General features: G+C 45.9%; 1 long non-coding RNA gene across 2 annotated transcripts in view; it reads left to right on the plus strand.

Annotated features, from left to right (window-relative positions):
• Positions 1-7,121, plus strand: part of LOC138060734 (uncharacterized) — a 10,825-nt gene extending 3,704 nt beyond the window's left edge. For both annotated transcript variants that reach the window (XR_011134416.1, XR_011134415.1), the window contains one exon: positions 5,650-7,121. This is a non-coding gene — a long non-coding RNA (uncharacterized lncRNA). The remainder of the gene's footprint in view (positions 1-5,649) is intronic.
• The last annotated feature ends 556 nt before the right edge of the window (positions 7,122-7,677 follow it).

A 7,677-nucleotide genomic window follows, 5' to 3' on the forward strand; every position in this document is an offset into this window, starting at 1 on the left:
AGTTAGTACCGTTATCCGACAAAATATTGGCTGGCCTTCCGTGTCAAGCCATCATCCTTCTTACTGCCATCAAGCAAGAATCCAACGAGTGAGCTATTTCAAGTTGTACCGCCCACGTAGTCAAGCACGTAAAAAGCACACCGAAGCGCTTTTCTGTTTTCCTTCCATGGCGTACAAATATTGGGCCAAAGTAGTCAACTCCGGTATTTGCAAAGGGCGGCTGCTGATATCCCAGTCTCGAATCGGGCAGATCAGCCATGACAGGCGGTTCGGGTTTCGCTTGTAGCCTACGGCACGACGGACAACTTGACGAAATCCTTTGAACCGTGGCCAGCCCTTTCAGGATCCGATGCTTCCGTCTCAGCTCGTTCAAAACGTGGTGTTACTTGTACAGTACAAACGGAGGTGATTGTGCATTACAATTAGACGCGTTATCTCCAGTGTATCTCGTGCTTCGGATCCAGTATCAAAGGGTGTCGACGCCTACCCTCAAGCATTCTGCTTCATCGACGTAGGGGTTAAGGGCGCTGAGTCTGCTTGTAACTGGTAGTCGCTTGTTTGCTCTTAAGGCTTCAATGTCAAGATGAAACGAGTCTCTTTGACTTTTTCGCACGGCGGTCATCTCTGCGTTGTGAATTTCTGTGGCGGTAAGAGACGACAGAACGCGATACTCTGCCTTTCTTTTACAGTTTTGGACGAAACGACAAATCCACACCAGGACACGACGGAATCTTGTCCAGGAGGAGAATTTTACTTCATCATAATTTTCACGGAGGGGTCCAATAAACGTATCTTGAGGCCAGTGCTCTTCTGATTTGGACAGGAAGGCAGGGCCGTTGAGCCATCGTCAATGGTGATCCAAATCTGCCACTCGAAGGCCTCGGGTGCAATCGTCAGCAGGATTACAGTGACCGGGAACGTGCCTCAACTGTGTCGGGTCGGTTGTGTCGTGAATCTCCGAGACCCAGTTGTCCACGAATGTGTGAAAACGTCGGCTTTCGTTAGCTATGTACTGCAACACAGTTTTCGAGTCACTCCAAAATATGGCATCTTTGATGTTGACAGTCAACTCTTGCTTGACCACGCAGTACAACCTTACGGCTAAGACAGCTGCTTCAAGCTCTAAACGAGGTATGCTTACCTGCTTTAGGGGTGTCACACGATTCCTCGCCATAACAAACAAACCTTAATCGCGCCATCAGGAAGTGAGTATCTAGCGTAACACACAGCACCAAAGCCCCTTTCAAACGCGTCGGCGAATACATGAAGCTGTATCGACGCTTCAGGACACGTGTTAACGCAGAAACAACGAGACAGTTCCAAATTCACTCAGTCCCATCAGGTCTTCGAGCCAATCCTTCCAGATACTCTGGTCCCCTTCATCTAAGGGCTTGTCCCAGTCTTTGCTCTTACGCCATAACGATTGGACTAGACATGTCACAGGCAGCATGTATGGAGCTAGCACTCCCAGTGGGTCGAATACCGTTGATAGGCGACTTAAGACTCCGCGCTTGGTTGACTCAGGTGTCTGATGTGAGTAAATAGAGAAACGAAAAACAGTCTGTTTCAGTGTTCCATTTCAGACCCAATGTGCATTCAATTGGTAGTTCATCGAAGTTTAAATCGACTGACAGGCTAGCTTTCCCTTGAGGATGAATCTGCGACAGGACTTCACGCGAGGGACTGATCCACTTTGTCAACCTGAAACCTCCACGCGCCAAGTGAGAGGTAATTTCACGGAACATTCGCACTGCAGTGGTTCCGTCACATACGGATTTCAGAAAGTCATCCATGTAGAAATTCTTCTCAACTGACTTGATCGTGTCAGCAGAAAACGCTGTCTTTCTCAATACATAGTTCGCCATACACGGGGAAGACCCAGCTCCGAAAATCATGACGAGCATCTGATACGTATCAGGGTGGCGTTCCAGTTCCAGGTTCCGCCACAAGAATCTCAGGGCGGGCTGAGCTTCTTCTATGATTTGAACCTGATGAAACATGGCTTCGATGTCAGCGGCTAAGCCAACACGCTGTTCTCTAAATCGCAACAACACACCCACTAGGCTATTTAGGAGATTGGACCCAATGGGAAGTTTGTCATTCAGGGATACTCCGTCATTTTTGGCATCTGCATCCATGACGATTCGGACTTTTTCCGGCTTGTTGGGTTTACGGACTGGATGGTGCGGCAGAAACCACTGTTTCGGGGTTGGGACAGATGCCTCTTCAGGGGTAAGCTTTCGCGCATAACCCTTGTCAACATAGTCTTCAATAATGGCACAATATTTGTTCGCTAGCTCCTCGTCACGCTTCAGTTTCCTTTCGGTAGACTCCAGTCGTTTTCAGCCATGAGGCGGTTATCAGGAAACTTTACCTCTCCTTCTCTCCATAATATCCCGACTTCATATCTGTCGCACACATGCTTCACAGTTCTCTCTAAAGTTGTCTTCACGGGAACGGGGTGTCACGTCTTCATACATTGTACCAAAGGATTCTGTTCGCCACCAGTCTTCTACTTGTTTGCTCAACGACTCTTCAACATGCAGGACTCGGTGCACATGCATAACATGTAGACGTTCGGGTTTCACGATTGATTTAACTGAGCCAGCAAGGGTCCTACCAAAGGCTGCGAGAATTGAAAAGGGCTGCCCTGGACGACCTCTTCATACATCATGCTGCAATATTGCCTCCAATACGTTTGCTCCCAGAAAAATTGTCACGTCTTCGGAATCGACTTCGGGGATGTCAAGATCAGTCAGGTGCGGGAAATCCTGCATGATTGTACGCGTAACTCTTTGCGAGGGCAGGTTCAACTGTGGTATTGTCCAGGCTTCTTCTACGGTTATCTGGACACCTATTTCTGGTCCTTCAGCGGCACCAACGTGGAATGACACTTTTCTCGAACGTATTGGTTCACCAGGCAAGTTAATAGTGCCAAGTTGTAAAGGGCTATCCTTACCAACCAGACCGATAGCGTCAGCAAATTCTTCCAAGATAATCGAAGTTTGGCTACCAGAGTCCAGCAGGGCAAATGTATTTACTTTTTACCTGCTGGCGGTCGCAACTGCTATGGGTACGATTTGCAGCAGAACAGCAGAGGGGGAGCAGTTCACAGACGAAGCTCCGACGAAGACAGGTGCTACGGCGTTCAAAGTCGAGACGGGTGACGCGCTGTTCAAAGGTGGCGGAGCAACGAAAACCGGTGCCACGCCGTGGATTAGCGGGTGTTGGTATTTGTTACAGGCTTCCACATCACACCGTTTCTTGCGCGAGCAGTCACGTGATTGGTGGTCTGCTGACTTGAAGCAGGAAAAGCACAACCTCTTTTCCTTGCCTAACTGAGCTCTCTGATTCACATCCATCGCTATGAATTTGTCGCACTTCTCAATCTTGCGTTTCTTGTTGCATATCAGACAGGTGTTGGCAATGAGAAAGCTCTGGTTACCTGTCATGGCACCTGTAGCTAGGGACGAGCATCTGTGTAGCTGCTCTTGACGGTTGTCGATGCCTTGATCTCCCTTTCACGGCGGTCTTCTATAGCCAGATCTTCTGCCCTTCGGCGGCGTACCGTGGCTTGGTAAGGGTTCACTGACTAACGTTTTGACACGTATTCTCGTACGGAGCCATTGGTCAAAATCAACTAATGTGGGAAAAGTAGGATGTATCTCAATCTTCCTTTCTCCCCACTTTTCCTTTAACGGGTCAGGTAATTTCTGAAACGCAGCACGCGTGTTAGTCGAAGATGCCAATCATGAGAGTATCCCGAACTCTTCATCGTGGCGACTGCATTGTGTAGCGTGTTGTAGAATGAACGAAGCTGTGTTACGTCTCCATCAGCAACAATCGGGTGATCAAGTACGGTCTTCATGAAGACTCCAGCAACAAGTTCCTCATTTCCAAATTGCTCTTCGAGTTCTGTCAGTGCTGCCTTATGGAGATGACCATGATTCAGCATCCCTCCGATAGCTCTCTTCGCATTTCCGACAAGGGCCCTCTGGAGGTAAGTCACACTCTCTGTATCGCTGAGAGGTTGGTCATGTACCATACAATTAAACAGTGACATGAACTGAGGCCACTCTAGAGGATCCCCTGAAAAGCGTGGTAGCTCTAAACGCGGTATCGATTTCACGAACGCTGGTGTCGACTGTAAGTTCTTTTCTCCAGTTGTCGTACACTGCTTAGCCGAGAGCTCTTTGATCCACGAAACATCGAGGCGTTCTTCCGTGTCACAATAAGCTTGATCGATTTGGGGAATTTGCTTGCACAAAGTGGACGATTTAATCGGAGACGGCAACTTCACATTTTGCTGAGGTAAAGGGACATCTGGGTTTTCACGATTTTCTACATTTTCCGATATTTGGGGTTTAATGTCAATGTAAACAGTTTCCTCCTCGGCATTTTCAAAATCTCGCAAACGGCTCTCAAGATCTTCTGGGTCCCCTTTACCTTAAGCTTCTAATCGCAATTTTTCGGCTTCGTATTCGAGTTCTCTTATGCGTCGGTGTTCCTGTAATTGCCTTTCTTGTTCGAGATTTTCGGCTCGCTTGCGCTCCTCTTCCAGTCGGACTTGAGCTTCGCTCTTTGCTTGTTCAACTTGTAGATCCATGACACGTGCACGCCTCTCACTTTCACTGCGCCGCGCACGACGCGCTGGCTGACTCAAATCGGAGCGAGGGCGCATATTCACTACCGAAATTTCATTGCTTTCGAGACACAAATTTGCTCTTTCGGTGGCATTTTCCGTTAGCGTGAGGTGCTCCGGCAATCCTTCAAGTTCCAAAAATGATTCGTATTCTTTGCTGACCCGCTCGAGTTCTTCAACCGCTTCTTCAATTTTCGCGGCTAGTTCGCGTAGTTTCCTTCGGCTTCCACGCGACTTCAGAAGATTCTCAGCGACGTTAATATGCCTCGTGAGCGTAGCCTTTCGGCGAGATAACTTGCTCTTAGCCTTTTCCTTTCGAAAATTGTCAGAACGGCTGGGCCCAACGACGACGGCATTTCTTGTTCGTCCACATATTGCACGTGGTCGGGTTCATGATTAAGTTCATTCGATGACATTTCAACTCACACACTCTTCATATCAAACCAAAATTCATCAAAGCAAACGTTCAGTGTTACGTACCATGAGCCTCGCTCTGCTAACAGATGTTCCGGGTGATTTCACGTAGTTTCAAGGCGACAAAACGGTAAATTTTCGAGACGATTTATTCTCAACAAAAGACAATGACGTAACTCAAACTCAAAACAGTACCAAAGTCAGTCCATCACGTGTAACGCAACGTGTCACGTGCCCGAGTTTTGGCGCGAACAGCTAACAATGTAAGTTCAAATTGTGCTAATTTACTATTCGAATTTCTTGCTACCGACCCAAAACGTTCGCTTGTTTAATATTTGGGGTATGGCAAGTTACTCGAGTCACTCGAGTCTATAAAACCCAAACATTTAACTTAAATATGCATGTCCTTCCTGCAATGACTGATCAGTGTTTCTGTAGAAGCTAAGAACATGTTTTACACTGACTGGCTCGTTTAATATGAGAAGACGTGCCTTAAAAATCTGGCTGGAAACCGCTGTATAACATCGAGTTTTAGTTGGTTTTAGCTTTGTGATGTTGCACGAATCGTAATTATTTTATTTGTTCTGTTGTAGGTCCAACAACAAGAAATTATCTGCAAAGACTGTGGGAAAAAATATAAAACCAAAGGAGCTTATGAACGACACAGAATTTTGAAACACAGTAGTCTTCACGAAGGATCTAGTCTGCCTAAGAGAATCAGCTTACTTGCTGAAGTTGTGGATTCCGCAATCAGGAAAATAAATGAAGCTGAAGTGTTCACAGAGCTTGAGGGATGAACTAAGCAAGTAGTCTTTTCAACAGCCAGAGGAAGGACGTTTTGAATTCACTAGCATAAAATCAATGTATGATGGGTTTTAAAAGAATGGAGACTTGGAGAAGTTTTATCACAAATATTATGCAACTGTTCCTGTTAAGTCTCCCTCTATTAACTTTGCCAAAAACGACCAAATTTTGAAAATGGCACGTTCTTGTCGAGTGAGCTATTGTTTTCAGCCCACTGACTGAATAACAATAGACCAGTCATACGAAACAACAATCATTAACCGCGCTCCGGTGGCTCAATTGGTTGAGCACCGGGCTGCCATTTTGGAGATCGTGAGTTCGACTCCGGCCGGACCAACACTCAGGGTCTTACAATAACTGAGGAGAAAGTGCTGTTTTTGTAATAACATCCGCAAATGGTTACACTTTCAAGTCTTCTCGGATAAGGACTATATACCGTAGGCCCATCTCACATCTTTCATGTTCATAAGTTCCTTGTGGGACGTTAAAGAACCCACACACTATTCGAGAAGAGTAGGGAATGAAGTTCCCGGTGTTGTGGCTGTCTTTCGTGAGTGTATGGGTGGGTGGGTATAGCAGGTCCACATCAGCTGAATAGCTGCCAATACTTCAACCTGCTCGAACAAATAAATAACAAACAAACATTCATGACTAGCGCGAATTTTAAGGGCCGATTTACACGATACGATTTTGTCGCATGCGACAAGCTCACGACAGGCCTACGACATGACGATTGTCAAAATATGTTTTTAAATGTTACGACATTATTTCTGACGTACGCTACAATCGTAAACGAGTTGTAGGCCTGTCGTAAGCTTGTCGCATGCGACAAAAATCGTACCGTGTAAATCGACCCTTAGAGACCGGGAGCTCTTTGAGAGCTCGGTGAACCCTTGATTGACCCGCAAATTGTGGGTGATCCGGAGCTTCAAGAGACAAGATACAATGGAGAAGGCGTGTGGAAACAAGGGATATTAGCCACGAGCGGGAGACAGTGTTTGATTACTTGCAAGAAAGTATCTTTCTCCTTAGGTAGGACGTGAGCGTGTGGGTCAAACGTCCGAAAGTGTGAAGAGATCGATGTCAATAGTTGACTTGCGGGAACAACAAATGTATTGGCAAAAGTAATTGTCTGGTTTTAAGAAAGAACGGTTGTCTTACTTTGAGTACACCAGATGTTTTGACGAATACACCAGACATGTTTTAAGTTACCCGAACGACAGTTTAGTTGCCAGTATTCATCATATGTCAATGTGGGAAAGGTAATAGTAGGGCTCGGTGATAGGTGGGTTGAAGTCTTTTCTGATAGCCTAAGGAAGAAGACAACGTTTTCCCATCCCAGTCTTAAATAGTGACTAGATTAAAATGTTTCTAACTGAGCGTAATCGATTATTTCTAACAAGTGAAAGGATCGAGATGCACCAATGACTTATGAATTCGTTAAATTTATTTAACGTGCACAAAGCGAAATCTTTTAAAAGCATTAAATACTTAGCTGCCTTTGCATTTACCCTGCTCCGAAGCACAAACACGCTGAAAGTTAGATACACTCTTCATTCTCGCGCGAACAACTGCAAACTGCTTGGGTACCTGATCTTCTCAAGCTGGCAATTATCACTCCTACATTTAAAAAAAACTCACATGAACCATGAGAATTCAAGAATTTTCGATCAGTCTGCAACCTTCCTTTTCTCTCGAAAATTATTGAGAGGGCGGTTGCATTTCAGCTGAATGATTATCTTACTGTTAATGGGCTCAATGAAGTTTTTCAGTCGGCATATGAGAAGAATCTTAGCACTGAGAGTGCATTGTTGAGA

This window comes from Montipora capricornis, chromosome 8 (assembly GCF_036669925.1).
Source record: "Montipora capricornis isolate CH-2021 chromosome 8, ASM3666992v2, whole genome shotgun sequence".
Taxonomy (NCBI): Eukaryota; Metazoa; Cnidaria; class Anthozoa; order Scleractinia; family Acroporidae; genus Montipora; species Montipora capricornis.